The 17,208-nt window shown below is 47.1% G+C and overlaps 1 pseudogene; it reads right to left on the bottom strand.

The window, feature by feature from the left end:
- The window catches only part of LOC120878805, an 82,887-nt pseudogene extending 66,183 nt beyond the window's left edge, over positions 1–16,704 (bottom strand).
- Positions 16,705–17,208: the final 504 nt, after the last annotated feature.

Genomic DNA, 17,208 nt, shown 5'->3' with positions numbered 1-17,208 from the left:
CCTGCCACTTTTTCCCTGAGCAGAGTTCCTCATTTCTGCTCTCTACCCTGAACTCCATTCAGGGGGGTGTTGAAGTTCAGCAGCTGCAGCAGCTCATGTTTTAATCCTTGCAGAGGTAGATGGCAAGCACCCATGCCAAGCGCCCATTTGTCATTGACACACCTATCAAAGCCCAGGATCATGGCTGCTTAACAACTAGACTGTCCCCTGTGTTCCCAAACCACCGTGGGCTGTGTTCTTTTCTTATCCTCATTGCGTGTTGTAGGATTCCCTGGGAGCAAATAGCTCTGGGAGAGGGGCAGGGGTGACAGAAAAAGAAAACAGCAGGCAGATTCTCCAGCCACACCAGGGAGTGACTACCTGCACCAACTTAACTGCAGCCACATGAGACAGTCAGCAAACCTGTACTACGGGTGAAGTGAAAGGCTGCCAAGAAAAGCTTGCTATGTTGTGGGTTTTTTCCTTTTCACACTGAGACTTTGGGGGGTTATGTTTACTGATTCTCCTCTAGGACCAGGAACAGACCCAAATGCGGGGACAGTCAATAGAATTCCGGTAACACCCCAAGCCTGGCAGGAATTCTTTTTGTCCCCTCATCCATCTCCTGCGCTACCAAGTGTGACAGCAGCCAGGCCAGGCAGCCCTGAAAAGCCTCGGAGAAGAAGCCCCAGCCCCATCCTGCACTCAGGGGCCAGCACCCCCGGGGCAGCCCAGCTCTCGTCACGTGGGCTTTGGCTGGGGATCCTGGCACTGCCCTGCAGCTATGGGATCAGAGTCAAATAAGTTCACTAGACAAGGATGAGGGTGGTCCAGCTTGAAGATGACACCAGCACAGGTGAAAAGCAGGTAGGGGGTGGGTTGGGGCTGGCAGGCAGATCCTCCCAGGGCGACGAGCACCTCTCTACCTGTCCTCTCAAATCCTTGTCAACGAACAGCCTCAGCATGGCCAGCAAAAGAGGGGAACTGGCCGCCTTCCTCCTCATGTGGTCTGTCTCCTCAGGAGAGCACTCAACTGGAAGTCCACTATACAGATACTTTCTTACTGGAAACCATGCAAAAGCACAGATGCTCAGAGTCTTGTCTTGTTTTTTTGTTTGTTTGTTTTTTGGGGGGTTTTTTTGGCTGCACCTTGTGGCCTGTGGAACATTGGTTCCCTGACCAGGATCAAACTTACACCCCGAGAAGTGAAAGCACAGAGGTCCTAACCACTGGACCTTTGGGGAATTTCCACTCAGTTTTTTTAAAATGAGATGCTGCTGTCCTTCCAACCTATTCCCCAACTTCCTGTCATCCTACACACACACACACACACACACTCACACTCACTAACCTGAGGGTTAGTAAGACTCCTGAGACTACTGTGAGCTCCTTTCCATGAAGTCTGCATAAATACTAAAACATCTGACCATGACCGCTTGGCTACTTGGGTTTCCCTGGTAACTCAGACAGTAAAGAATCTGCCTGCAAGGTAGGAGACCCATGTTTGATCCTTGCTTTGGGAAGATCCCCTGGAGAAGGGAATGGCAACCCACTCCAGTATCTTGTTTGGGAAATCCCATGGACAGAGAACCTGGAGGGCTTCAGTTCACAGGGTTGCAAAGAGTCGGACGTGACTGAGTGACTAACATTTTCACTTCACCTGGCTATTTAAAGTGGTCTTATACTATTTAATAGGAAAACAAAAACAAAAAACCTTAGGCTCTTTTCAGCTCAGGAAGAGAGAGCCTAGCAGCAGCTTGAGAAAGTGACAGCCTCACCTTTCCTCGGTGGCACAGCTCACACAAAAGGTAGAGAGAACACCTGGGCTGGGCTGGGTGCAGCAAGAAGTTGGTCCGTACCCAGATTGGCAGCCAGGGGCGTGTTCCCAGTGGCAATGTGGGGAAGTGGACCGAATATGAAGACTTGGAAAACCTGGTATCTGCCAGTCTCCTCCCCGTTTGATTTTTTTCTAATCAACATACATTTAACAAACATGTACTATATATGTGTGTATATGTGTGTGTGTGTGTGTGTGTGTGTGTGTGTAATGTGTACATATTTGCATACATCCACGGACCACTTTGATTGTTTGCCCTGAGTGCATGCTCCAAACACTGCGTGTGCCCAGGTCTATATTTTAGGCAAGCATGTCCCACAATTGTTTCTAGATGTTAATTGCAATGGCTCCCAGGCTCCCCAGCACGTCTGGCCGCTCTCTGAAAGCTCTTTGAGGGCTGCTCATCATTAGAATTCCCCGAGTTTTCTCTCCTTCCTGGCAAGCCATCTGGCCTCTCTGCACTGCAGCTGTGGCCGCCCTCCCCCCTGCCACTCACACCTGAGCCTTTGACATCCCCCACCTGAAGCAAATCCATCCATCAAGGGGATCCAAAATTACAACCAGAAATTTTTGTTTTCCCAAAATCTAGAATTAAAATTTTCTTTCTTTCTCACCTCCATTGAGGTTTCAGGGCTCATTTTGAGGGGGGCTCAAATTCATCATTTATGCTGTTAGAATAGACAGAGCTGTGTACAAGAAAAACATCTGCACCTCCATTTCATCATTTAGCCCATTTAGCTGAGGACACTCACCTCTGTGGTGTGTCTCTTGAACAATGATATTTGCCATTAACCAAGAGAGCACAGAGGGGATCAAAGGTTGCAGGCAAACGGCTCATGGGCTTGAAAGCCTCTGCCTGCTTCTCTCTGGAAGGAAGCATTCTTGTTGTTTAGAACACTAAGTCATGTTCATCTCTGTGATCCCACGGATTGCAGCACACCAGGCTTCCCTATATCCTTCACTGCCTCCCTAGAGTTTGCTCAGACTCATGTCCATTGCATTGGTGATGCTATCTATCCATCTGTCACCCCACTCCCCTTTTACCTTCAATCTTTCCCAGCATCAGGGCCTTTTCCAATGAGTTGGCTCTTCACATCAGGTGGCCAAAGTATTGGAGCTTCAGCTCGAGCGTCAGTCTTTCCAATGAATTGAATATTCAGGGTTGATATCCCTTAGGACTGACTGGTTTCCAACTGGCAGGTCTTACCCAGAGCCATGAACCCTGGCCAGCAGGACATCTCTGAGTGACAGAGAGCCACGGAGGAATCCATGGAGGGTGATGACATTTATGGGATGTGGGAAACTAGGAACAGGAAATTTGAGAAAAGAGAGAGGTAAAGCCCAAAGCCAGAGCTGCTGCTGCCCTGTCCTGGGACAGAAGCAGGGATGGACAGAAATTTCCCAGAGACTTCTGCTTTTCTCGTCTTTGGGACCAGGCAGCTCCCTCTCCCTCTTTCATCATTTTTGTGATTGTTGTTACCACTGGTCTTTGTTTGTTTTTGTGTTACCTGAACAAACACTGAAAGGCTATTTTGTAAAGATGTCACCAGTAACCTCAATGGCTCAGGATGGATTTTCCTTCATTCTTTTTGTTTTTTTGGCTGCACCAGGTTTTAGTGGCAGCACCCAGGATCTTTAGTTATGGCATGTGGAATCCAGTTCCCTGACCAGGGATTGAATCCAGGCTCCCTGCATTGGGAGCATGGAGTCTTAGCCACCAGACCACCAGAGAAGTCCTTTCTTCATTCTTAACGTGACCGTTGTGAACCTGTGCCCCAGTGACATAGGGCTTGCGACCAGTACGACGGCAGATGGACGATGTCCTGAAGCCCCTAATGCTACGTGGCCTGAGGACACTTACCAAGTTCATTTTTGATTCAGCAGCATCACAGCCAAAAAAAAAATTCTCAGTTCTGCCCTCTGGTGCCTCTCTCCAGAGGTGGCGCAGCAGGCAGCCAGGCTGGGCATGAGCTAGACGGAAATGAAGCCCAAGGCCGGTTCAGCTTAGAGCCGCCGTCATACCTGTTCATGAACCGTAAGTCACCTCAACAAAATAGAGCGCAGACACACACATCAACCTCTTTTTCCTTTTTATATTGAAGTATGTGTGCCTGTGTGCTCAGTTGGGTCCAACTCTTTGCAACCTCATGGACTGTAATCCGCCAGCTTCTTATTTTCTCCTCCAGGGGATCTTCCCTACCCAGGGATAGAACGTCTGTCTCCTGCATTGGCAGGCAGGTTCTTTACCACTGCGCCACATAGCTGCTGTACAATACTATATGTTACAGGTATACAATATAGTGATTCACAATTTTAAAATACTATACTCCATTTATAGTTATTATAAGCTTCCCTTTCATGGGTTTCCCTTGTGGCTCAGCTGGTAAAGAATCTGCCTGCAATGCAGGAGACCTGGGTTCGATCCCTGGATTGGGAAGATTCCCTGGAGAAGGGAAAGGCTACCCACTCCAGTGTACTGGCCTGGAGAATTCCATGGACTGTATAGTCCACGGGGTCGCAAAGAGTCGGACATGACTGAGCGACTTTCACTTTCATAGTTATTATAAAATATTGACTATATTCTTCATATTTTACAATACACCCCTGTAGCTCATTTTATACCCAATAGTTTGTATCTCTTAGTTCCTGACTCCTGTATTGCCCTTCCCTCTCCCCACTGGTAGCCACTAGTTTGCTCTCTGTATCTATGAATCTGCTTCTTTTTTGTTACATTCACTAGTTTGCTGTATTTTTAGATTCTACATATAAGTGATATCACACAGTATTTGCCTTTCTATGTCTTATTTCACTTAGCATAATACCCTCCAAGTCCATCCATTTGTTGCTGCAAATGGCAAAATCTCATTCTTTTTATGGCTGAGTAGTATTCCATTATAAATATATATATATGCATGAACCACATACATATATATATAAATATATATATACACCACATCTTTATCCATTCATCTGTTGATGGACACTTCAGTTGCTTCCATATCTTGCCTATTGTAAACAACACTGCTACAGATGTTGGGGTGCATGTATCTTTTTGAATTGGTGTTTTTGTTTTTTCTATTATAGGTGGTTCTATTTTTAATTTTTTGAAAAACATCCATGCTGTTTTCCTCAGTGGCTGCACCAATTTACATTCCCACCAGCAGTGCCCAAGCTCTCCCTTTACTCCACGTCCTCACCAACATTTGTTATTTGTGTTCTTTTTGGTGATAGTGACTCTGAAAACACATCAACATACCAAACTAGCACTAATCAAGTGGCTGCTTTATGCCAAGTTTCAATACACAGTTTCTCCCTTAACTTATGAGCCGAAGAGTGCCCCCACACCCTCTAAAATTCCTATATTGAAGTCCTAGCTCTCAGTACCTCAAAATATGACTGTATTTAGAGACACAGTTTTTAAAGAGGTAGTTAAAATAAGGTTGTAGGGGGTGGATCCTAATCCAGTCTGACTGGCATCCTTATCAGAAGAGATCAGGACACGGGTCAAGGGAAGGCCATGTGAAGACACAGGGAGAAGATGGCCCCACAAGCCTGGGGAAGAGGCCTCAGGAGAAAACAAGCCTGCAGACACTTTGATCTCGGGCGTCCGGACTCCAGAACTGTGAGAGAATATTTCCGTGCTGTTTACGCCCCTCCCAGGTGGTGCTAGTGGTAGAGAACCCACCTGCCAATGCAGGAGATGCAAGAGACTGAGGTTCGAGCCCTGGGTCGGGAAGATCCCCTGAAGGGACGGCATGGCAACCCACTCCAGTATTCTTGCCTAGAGAATCCCAGGGACAGAGGAGCCTGGCGGTCACATAGAGGGTCCACCATAGGGTCACACAGAGTCAGACATGACTGAAGCAACTTAGCACACACTGGTCTGTGGTACTTTGCACCCCAAGGAGACGATTGCACCTTCTCAACAGCCTGAACACTCAGAATAGAAGTGAGGTCATAAAGGCTCAGTGACGGAAAGTACCTTGTTCATAATCAAAGTTGTGGGGAGGCAGAGTAGGCTTGAAAGGGCATCTTCTGGCTTGAACTCAGGAGCCTTGAACAGGCAGTGGAGTGTCCAGCTGCTAAATATGGGAGAAGCAATAGACAAAGATGCCCCCCTCCGTGGCTGAGCAGGCATCCCCGGAGACCCCCACACTGGGCAACTCTAGAGAAGTCGCTGAGGCAGAGCCTCACGAGGGGCTGAGACGAGGCTTGTCCGCCTCCTGCCACTCAGACGAGCCTAGCTCAGAGCAGCTTCACCGACGGGTCCTTGCCCAGGGCTCCACGTCTGTCCCACCAGCTGATCCTCACCTCGTCCCATGAGCTCAGGACAGCTGTCACTGCCCTTTCATAGCTGAGAGGCCCAGGGTGCAGGGTGAAGTAAGGTCCAGGGCCCAGCCAGTGGGAGGCAGACAGGACAATAGCCCAGGCTGTACAAAACTGCTCTGGAATGTGGAGCCCCCGGGTTGATGTCCATACCCAGAACTTTACAGGAAAAAACCAAAGGCCATTCCAAACTGACCATATATTAACTAAATGGGAAAAGACTGTAGTCTGGGGAGACACTGTAAATCCTTCTTCCTAGTCCCAGAAGGTCCATGAGAGGCTAAGGACCTCCCCCTCCCCACCATTCAGTGGAGCTGTTGTTCCAGGTGGCACTGGTAAAGACGTAAGAGACACGGGTTCGATCCCTGAGTCAGGAAGATCCCCTGGAGGAGGGCATGGCAACCCACTCCAGTATTTTTGCCTGGAGGATCCCACAGACAGAAGAGCTTGGTGGGCTACAGCCCATGAGGTCACAAAGAGTCGGACATGACTGAAGTGACTTAGCATGCAGTTATTTTTACATTAAATATAAGGGAAATTGCATAAAAAACAAATAAAGAAAAAAGCCCACAGCTTTCCAGATGTTAGGAATGTTTCTTAGCCCCTCATGACTCCCTTGTGAGGGAGACGAGAAGGTGTTTTAGTAATACTCACCCACCTTTCCAGCGGTGGAAGTGGGCTCAGTGAGGCAAGCAATGTGCTCACAATCCCAGCGGCAATAGGGCTCCTCCTTCCATGACCTTCACTGACCACATGGCCCTCCTCCCATTGGCTGCACCTTTTTCTGTGAACCTCTCCCCACATCTGCCTCCTGGTTCTCCCAGATGGCCAGCCTGCATTCATGGTGCCATGATTTTCTCTTCTCAGTTCAGCTGGTTCCTCTAAGGCTAAAAAGATCTTTAGTCCTTCTTTTTGTTTTAATTTATTTTTTGCTGTGCTGGGTCTTCGTTGCTTTGTGCAGGTTTTCTCTAGTCGAGGCGAACAGGGGCTACTCTCTAGTTATGGTGCTTGGCCTTATTGCAATGGGTTCTCTTGTTGCAGAGCACCAGCTCTAGAGCACAAGGGATCAGTAGTGGCCTGTGGGCTTTAGAGAACAGGCTCTGCATGTGGAATCTTCCAGCGTTAGGGATTGAACCCATGTCCTGTGAATTGGCAGGCAGATTCTTAACCACTGGACCACCGGAGATGTCCTTTTAATCCATCTTAAATCTCTGCTTCCCTGGTGGCTCAGATGGTAAGGAATCTGCCTGCAATTCGTGAGACTTCAGTTCAATCCCTGGGTTGGGAAGATTCCCCTGGAGGAGGGATAGGCTACCCACTCCAGTATTCCTGCCTGGAGAATCCCATGGACAGAGGACACTTTCAGGCTACAATCCATGGGGTCACAGAGTCAGACATGACTGAGCGACTTTCACTTCACTAAATCTCTAGGTTTTCAGAAAATTTTTAAAAAAAGCTATGAAGTTCACTCAACAACAACAACAAAATGCACCATAAAGATCTCTATGGAAGTTTCTGTGCAGTTGCTAGAAGTTCGCAGACCTCCAAAACCGTGCATCAACACCCCCTGCCCTGGATGGTCCCTGCTCCTTGTCTAATAAACTATAAGACTTTTCTCTGCATGCATTTTCCCCCCAACAACTTTCCTCTCTTGGGTGTTTCCTCTCTTGGCCTTCCATTACCTTGATTCAAGGAAGACCTCTGCTGCAGAAAGTGTCCTTTAGCTGCCTCTTGCTTTGTGTTTTATGCCCCTTCCTCTCTGCTCATTCGAACAGTTTCCACCTTCCTCCTCATGGAAACTCTATCTTTTTCTATACAAACATGCTAGCTGGCCGTGTCTTTATTTTCTATAACTGTGGCCCCTTCTCTGAAACATTCTATATCCAACTAAACAGGAGGCTTGGAGGGACTTCACTGGTGGTCCTGTGATTGAGAGCCCACCTTCTAATGCAGGCAGCATGGATTTGATCCCTGATCCAGGAACTGGGATTCCACATGCCATGGGCCAACTGGACCTGTGCACCACAGCTAGAATCAACACAAAACTCAACACAGCCAAATAATAAGTAGATAAAAACAAACAAAACAAAAAAAAACAGGAGGCTTGGAAATATGTGATGGAACACAGGAGATCATGAGACTAGCTTACAGAATATAAAAGATGAAAGGGGTCAATTATTCACCAATGGGACTTTCCAGGTAGAGCTAATGGTAAAGAATCCACCTGCCAATGCAGGAGACACAAGCGACATGGGTTCAATCCCTGGGTTGGGAAGATCCCCTAGAGTAGGAAATGGCAACCCACTCCAGTATTTTTACCCAGAAAATTATATGGACAGGAGATCCTGGCGGGATACAGTCCATGGGATCACAGAGAGTCAGACACGAATGAGCTCACATGTAACATAAAAGATGAAAGGAGACAATTATTTCCAAACACCACACATTTTCTTAGCAGAATAGAGATGTATGGGATCTAAAGCAAGTTGCTGAATGAGCTGCTTTGAGAATACAGCATCTCAGGGAAACCTGAATGATCGGGCCTTGGTCAGGCCAGACAGAAGTGAAGATGAACCAGGCGGAGAAAAGAGTTTTTTGGTTTTGCACATCCAAGCGTGCTGGGCTGAGCTGGGAGCCTGCAGCATCTGTGTGACAGGCACGAGATGTAGAAGCCAGACCATGGGCATCTGAAAAGCCACCGAAAGGACTGCGTAGCATACACCAAGGACTACAGGATCTGACAGCTTTTTGTTTTGTTTTGTTTTGTTGCCACTCTGCACAGATAGCAGGATCTTGGTTCCCCGACCAGGGATCCAATGCGGGCCACAGCAATGAAAGCGCTGAATCCTATCTGGACCACCATGGAATTCCCAAAGTGTTTTTAATGGAGGAAAGACATGGTCTGATGTGGAGGAGGAGCTGAGAGCTTCTTTTACTTTTTATTTTAAACTTTGTATATGCAATACATTCACATGTCTTCAAAAACCAGAAAGTATGAGACGATGTGGGCTTCCCAGGTGGTGCTAGTGGTAAGGAACCCACCTGTCAATGCAGGAGACATAAGAGACTCGGGTCTGATTCCTGGGTCAGTAAGATCCCCTGGTATGGCGACTTACTTCAGTGTTCTTGCCTGAAGAATCTCCATGGACAGAGGAACCTAGTTGGGCTACAGCCCATCGGGGTGCAAAGAGTCGGACCTGACTAAAGTGATGTAGCACGCACGCACACATGAGCAAAACCTTTTCCCTGTCTTCTCCTAAATAGGTATTGATTTTTTATAGTTGCTTATATGTCCTTCCTGACTTTTTCTATACCTACACATAAGCAAATAAAACTAGCAGTTCTTATTTTTCTCTTTATATATTCAAAAAGTAGCATACCAGACACAGAGTTCTGCACCTTGACTTTGTTTGTGATAGTTTTTGACTGTTTTGCATATTGTCAATTTAGCTCTTGGTGTTAGTATGAGTATGACTATTAGTATTAGTATTAGTTTCTTTTTGCAAATTTAAGTCTCTCCTCCTCAACCAGATGGTAAGCTTCTGAGGGGCAGAAGCTGTGTCGTATTCAATTCTGTATGAAGTAGGTGTTTGTTTAAAAAAAAAAATCTGTTGAACTGAAGTAAGTAGGTGATGGAAAAACATCTTTGTTGAATAAATCAGGTACTCTTGAAAACAACCAGTGCTTCATCTGGCCTCTTCACTTGAATTTTTGTTTTTGTTTATGCTATGTCCCTAACACAAAGGCAGTGTACGCTGTATGCTAAGTCGCTTCAGTAGTGTCCGACTCTTTGTGACCTCATGGACTATAGCCCACCAGGCTCCTCTGTCCATGGACTTCTCCAGGCAAGAATACTGGAGTGGGTTGCCATTCCCTTCTCCAAGGGATCTTCCCAAGCCAGTGACTGAACCCGAATCTCATTATGTTTCCTGCACTGGCAGGCAGGTTCTTTACCACTAGCACCACCTGGGAGATGGAATATATAATGAACCCCACATCACCTTTCCCCAGCATCAAGAATTACTTTGATTCTCATCTACCCACACCACCCGTCCACTTTGGGGAAGGAGACGGCTGTGGTATTTTAAAACAAACACAAGACATCATGTCACTTCCTCTATAAATACCCTAGGACGGAGCTCTAACCAATGGAGGCTCTGCATTAGGAACAAAAGGACATGCCAGCAAAATGAACACAGTTCTTTAGTTTCACTTAATACCTGTGCTGTGGTCTGACACCCCTGATTTTCTCCAGAAGGTCTTCGTACAGGAGGCTTGTTGGAATCAGGAGTCACACTCCTCCCATAGATAATGCTGGGTCATGTGTTGATCATTCTTTTTTTACTGCCTGCATCAGGTCTTAAATGTGGCACAGGGGATCTTTAGTTGTAGGATGTGAACTCTTAGCTGTGGCATGTGGGCTCTAGTTCCCTGACCAAGGTTTGAACCTGGGCCCCCTGCGTTGGGAGCACGGAATCCCACCCCATGGACCTCCAAGGAAGTCCTGTACTGATCATTCTGACACCTCTTTGCTTCCATCCCAATCCCCTCTCGTCATCCTCTCTCTCTCTTTCAGGCCATTGACCTGTTAGGAAAACCAGGTCCCTTGCCCCGTTCAGACACCCACATTTTGCATTTGACTGATTGCATCTTTGCAGAATCACAGAACTTGTCTTCTGCCCACGTGTTTTCTTAGAAACTGGCAAGACTTGTGCTTTGAAAACGTCATCCAAGCTGTTGTCCAGATAACCGATTGGAGACGGGGAGGATGGACAGTGAGACTCACGTTTCCCCCAGGCAGTCTAGAGGGTTCCCTACGTGACCGTGTTGCCCGTAGCTCCAGGGGCGGTGAGAAGAAAGAAATGGGCTGATCAGAGATGGTCAGAGAAGGCGATGGCACCTCACTCCAGTACTCTCACCTGGAAAATCCCATTGACAGAGGAGCCTGGTAGGATGCAGCCCATGGGGTTGCAAAGAGTCGGACACGACTGCGTGACTTCACTTTCACTTTTCACTTTCATGCATTGGAGAAGGAAATGGCAACTCACTCCAGTGTTCTTGCCTGGAGAATCCCAGGGACGGGGGAGCCTGGCGGGCTGCCGTCTAGGGGGTCACACAGAGTCGGACAGGACTGAAGCAACTTAGCAGCAGCAGCAGCAAGAAACACTTAGGAGGTAGATTCAACCAGTGTGCTGCGCTCAGTCACTCCGTTATGTCCGACTCTTTGCGACCCCATGGACTGCAACCTGCCAGGCTGCTCTGTCCATGGAATTCTCCAGACAAGAATACTGGAGTGTCTTCCTTCAGGGGATCTTCCCCACCCAGGGACTGGACCTGCATCTCTTATGCCTCCTGAATTGGCAGGCGAATTCTCTACCCCTAGTGCCACCAGGGAAGCCCAGGCTCAACCAGACTGTTGGCTAATTGGAAAGGACTGTGCTTTTCTACACTGTTAAGAATCTGGGCCTCACCATGGAAAAGTCTGCTTCTCCTGGAAACATTTACATGTTTTCTGACAGTCTCCTCCCAATGATCATTTATGGCATATTTTAGGGGCAGACAAAGTTGTATTATTATTGTTGGTGTTAAATTTTACTGCTGTGGCTTTAAAACGTAAACAAAAATAATTCCTTAAGTAGCTGGAAATTGTAATGGTACTCTTGGGCATAGATTTTACTGCTATGGATACTGTAAAGCACAAAGATAATAAATTTAAATTGCGGTATTAGTATTGGGAATATATTTTATTGCTTTGGCTAGAATACAAAGAAGCAGGATTCCTAACTTTTTTTTTTTTTGCCCCCCAGCAACAGGTTTATATGCAATGATGCTGGGGCGGTGTGTAGGGAGGATCAGAGCTCACCAGCATCACAGGTTACATGACCAGGTGATAAACCTGGGCTGATGGGAGCTGGGAGAGAGAAAGGCTTGATTCTTTCAGGTGGCCAGGGAGCTGGAGAGATGCAGGCCCAAGAGGAGGAGGTGCAGGTGTTTGCACGGCCTTGAGGGGGGGTCACCTGGGAGGAACTGCTGAGCATCCCCACCCCACTCAGATGTCTCTGCATCCCACCCACCAGCCCACACACTGCCTCACATGCTCCTGATTTGAGTCGAGTTTTGAAGACAAGCTCTACAGACCGAGGACGTGTCTGGGTTTGGGTGTTTGTGGTCTTTCGCTTTGTGGATGTGGCCTGATGCTCCCGCTGTGCCCGTCTCAGTAGAAAGACCCCCATGCACTCAACCAGAAGCAGCCTAGAAGCATTTCTGACTCTCCTCTCTCCCCCCAGGACACCCTTGGTCACCAGTTGTGCCACCCCCTCCCCCACCGGATTCTGCCTCCCCAAGTATCTTTCACATCACCGGCTGCCTCTCCAGCCCATGTCAGGCTGCCATCATTTTCCCCAGCCTCTTTACTGCTCCAGATCCCGCCCCCTGCAACCCATCCTCCACTCTCATCATCATAATGACCACTGTTAACAGAACATCAACGCTGTGCCTGGAGTGTGCTCAGTACCCATACCTGCATCTCATGGGACCATTGGTGAGCGAGGGATCGATCTTTGTCATAAATGAAGAAACCGACTTCAGATTAAACATCAAAAGACATAATGGACTTAACAAAAAATCACCAAGCATAAGCAGAAAATAAGCCTTAGGTCCTTTCTTATTCTTTAATACTTCTATTGCCATTTCCTCCTTCCTTTTCCCCTCCCTTCCTCCATCCCCCATTTCTCTCCTCTTCCTTCCTTCCAAAAATAAACCCCTTGGAATGAAACAAAAGAGCACTGCCAACTTAGTCATTCCCATCCATCACCATAACCCCAAGTAAGGGTAGCTCTCATTAACAAAGTAATTTGTAGCTCTTGAATGCCACTTGCTCTTTCTTATCTAGAATGAAATCCTTTTCCCTTTTATTATCTCAAGTCCAGTTATCCTTTCAGATTTATTTTACACATCATCACCAGGAAGCCTACTTCTAAACAATGCATTTCTAAAAGCTATGAGCATGCATACACACATACACACATGACTGGACCTACAGCTCCCCTCCTGGCTCCTCCTGTCCCCTGGTCACCTTATCATACTACAATGCAACCATTCCTCTGGTCTTAGAAGCACCTTAGTTACACCTTAGAGTGTAACTGGCCTGAGGGCAGGGACTGCCCTGTGTGTGTGAACTCCCAGAATTCAACACATGAATCCTGGTTTGCAGTGAGTGCTCAGTGACAGCTTACTCGATGAATACAGCATCAAACAAAAAGTATAACATACAATGAATTCAACAGTAATTATTAAAAGAATGAGACATGAGCCTTTTCAGTCTCAAAGAAATTTCAGGTCATGCTTTGTACAGTCTGAGGAATTATGTTTATATGTGTTTCAAATTCAATCTGCAATTACTCACCTGTCTCATTCTAACACCCAGAAAATGCTACCTATGGGGTCACAAAGAGTCGGACACGACTGAAGCAACTTAGCACGCACACACAAAACTCATGGCAGAGTGTAATCAATGGAGAGTAAGCTCCTTTCGGGGCTTCCCACGTGGCTCAGCAGTAAAGAATCTGCCTGCCAATGCAAGAGACACAAGAGATGCAGTTTCAGTCCCTGGGTCAGGAAGACCCCCTGGAGAAGGTCACAGCAACCCACGGCAGTATTCTTGCCTGGGAAATTCCATGGACAGAGAAGCCTGGCGGGCTACAGGCCATGAGGTTGCAGAGTCAGACACAACTTAGCCACTAAACAACAACAGAGCGGTCCTTTTACTTCAGCAAGGGACTGGAAAAGAGCACCGTAGCAACCACACACATAAATATTGGCAGTCGTGTTTACCGTGTCACAGCAAACTTGGAAAGCTACAACCAGTTAAAGAAATCAGAAGGTTTAGTAAGTTTGGATGTCCCAAATGCCAGAACAGCCTAACTTCCTTGAGCTTCATTATTGTTTGTGAGAAAACTCTTAAATTCTCAAGTTACATGAAGCTCTTTTTCTTTGCAGTTGGTCCGCATCAAGGTCAGAAATTGGAAGAGTCAGAGTATGGAATTCGAGAACATGGGGAGTGGGCAAAGCTGACCTGGTCGCTTCTGACCAGGGCTGGTTCCTACCTCCACTTCTGTTTCCATGAACACAGCCATCGGCTCAGGAAAAATAAGTTCAAGTTTCTTCCACTTTGTTTTCCTTTCTTCTTCCTTAGAGATAACCCCTCAAAGTTTTGCTCGTTAGAGAAAAGGGGCTTTGTGGCTGAAATTTGCAATGTTTGAGAAGTTAAATATCCTCCTAATAGCAGAATGTGTTTCTACCGTGTGTCCGGTGGGCCTGCTCCAGTGACAGCCACCCGCCTGGATCCGGTGAGATGCTGACAACCTCAGGATCCACAGTCATCTTCTCAGTCACTTCCGGCAGCTGGATAACCTTCATGACCGAAGGCATCGCTGGGGCTTCTCCACGCTCCCCATCAAACTGAGATGAATGTGTCCTATAATGGCTGTTTTTGTTACATTAGTCTGGGAAGATGAAATCAAAAGGATGACTTTCAACAAAAACGTCCTGCGTCGACAGTTCAATACTCTTTCTCGAGGCCCAGAGATTGTCCTCATTGTGTGCCGGATAAAGGCTAAGCGTGCAGCTACCTGCTAGCTTGACAAAGCTGTTCTCCCAACAGCAGGTTGCTTAGCCTTCTTCTTCTTCTTTTTTTTTTTTTCCACAGCAACCCTCTAATTCCAACAAACCCACTGGATTAACAAAAACCTGAAAGTAAAGTAGCACAAAATGATAACCCTGCATGAGCAACTATTATACTTTGCAACCTACAATTACACTGGTTCAATCTCAATGCCCTCAAACATTATTTCATTAATTCAAGCCATTTCAGAACTGGTAAATATTTCCTCTTCTGGGATTTTCTGTTATTCTTTGTTTTCAGCAGAGAATTAGGAAGTAGGCAAAGGCCACTTGAACAGTGGAGAACAGGGCCAAAGGCACCGTCAAAATGACAGAGAGTGAGGGGCTGGCACAGAAATGGGGGTGGGAGTTGACAAAGTCGATTCAGAGACAAAAATAAGAAGAGAAAAAAAAAAAAACAGAGGGAGAGAGAAAGTGAGATCAAAGAGAGGGAACTCAAGAAAGAACTCTCCAGGCAGGTAGTGGAGATGGGCAGGCTGGTCCAGTGCCCACGGCTGGCACAGGCCAGTCAACTCAGAAGCAGGGTCCACCTCACCAAGCACCACAGCCACCGGGCACGTGCAGGAACTGGGCTGGCTTTCAGGGCCTGCGTTCAAGACTTCTAAGGGTCTGAGAGTCAAATCCTTTCAAGAGATTTCTTCCTGTAACAGAATCCTTGGGCCAATATAGATGCAAGTGCCAGTTTACTTTGTAAGAGAATAAAAAAGTTTCCTAACATTGTTAGTTGGTCCAAAATCTTCATTCTGTAAAATAGCTTTTCAGGCTGCGAAATCAGATTTGGGGAAGATTGTGGAGTTGGGCACAGATGAACCACTTGTGTATTCTCGGCAGCTCTGTGCTGGGAAGGAAGGTGGAAGGACAAGGACAAAATATATCTCATTCGTGGATTCATTTCCGAGGCAGTGGACGGTGAAGAGGAGGGATTTTGAAAAGAGGACCTTGATTCCAATAGCAGCTTTGCTACTTACTAGCTGTGAGGTGGGGTGAGTTATTGGACTTCAAAAGCTACCATTTCCTCATTTACAAGAAGGAAATAAAAGCAGCACCTACCTGACAGAGCTGCTGTGAGACTAAAGATGCTGATAAAGAGCTTAGCGCATTGGTAGGTATCACTTTGACCTCAAAGAAAAGTTAGATAGTATTATTTGAAACATAAGAAAATGTGAGAGCAATAGAACTAGATCTTAGGAATCTATAACAGTGAGGGAAAGGGGCTCAAGCCAATTTTAGGGTTTTTTTTTTTTTTAAGTCTTTATTGAGTTTGTTACAATTTGCTTCTGGTTTTCTTTTTTATATTTTTGGTTTTTTGGCAGAGAGGCATGTAGGATCTTAGCTCCCTGACCAGGAATTGAACTCCTCCCACCCCTGCACTGGAAGGAGGAGTCTTAACCACTGAACCACCAGGAAACTCCCGATTTTAGGGTTTTAATTCTCACTAGCAAGACCCAGATATGAAGCTTCATGTTGGTGGGTAGCCTCTTTCTAAAATCAGGTTCTGGAAAGGGGAAAATGTTCTAGAAAAATGGAGGAGTCCACTTGTACCATCCATACCGTCTGTCCCTTCTGGTAGGTGAGGATGTCCTTCTGCACCTGTGAACCTGTAAGGGAGGGAGGTACTCAGGAAGTACTGGGCGGGGGAGGGGTCCCCACGGAGGTGGGGAAAGGATTGGCACGGTCTCAGGTCAAGCAGGGAAGTTCTCTTTTCAGAACAGCAGACACCTCCTGGAAAGTGCTATGTGCTAACCTCAGGGGCAACTCTGCCGGGAAGAAGAGCCACCTGCCCACACCTCCTGCGGGTGGACGTTTTGGGGAGCAGGGGCGTCTTCGGTTATCGTGCGAGCCGAGCTGAACGGCCAGCTGGAGCTCAGCACCAGCAGCATTGCGCTAGCCTAGATTTCACGCTGTTTGCACAATTACGAGACAACAGACAACAGAAAAGGTGCCAGTTCACTCTCCAAAGGCGCATGAACACCCCTGGTTCCAGAGGCAGCCGTGCAGCACGCAAGCACCGCTGATCTCTGCATCCCTCTCCTGGTGGTACCTCATTCAGGATCCAGGGCCCTCCCGGGGGACTCTCCATCCCTCCCCTCTGGATGAAGAAAGGGCTCCTCCTCGCTGATGAGCTGATAAGCATCTAGGACGGAGCTCGAGCGGGCTAGGCTAACAGAGGCTTTTGCAAATGCCTGCCGCTTGGTCTCTTGGCCCTCCTGGCTGCTGGGGAGGGAAACCAGCTGCATCCTGAAGGCAGTTCCACTCAACAAACAACGCGGCGCCCCAAACAGTCACAAGGAGGTCCAGTTCAAATGCTGGCACGCACACAAAATATTAATTAAAATACCGTGCATGATAAATAATATTGTGATCAGAAGCAGAGGACTCCTAGA

This window comes from Oryx dammah, unplaced genomic scaffold (assembly GCF_014754425.2).
Source record: "Oryx dammah isolate SB20612 unplaced genomic scaffold, SCBI_Odam_1.1 HiC_scaffold_19, whole genome shotgun sequence".
NCBI lineage: Eukaryota > Metazoa > Chordata > Mammalia > Artiodactyla > Bovidae > Oryx > Oryx dammah.
Note: the sequence above shows the minus strand (reverse complement) of the source record. Positions and strands in the feature narration are given on the sequence as shown.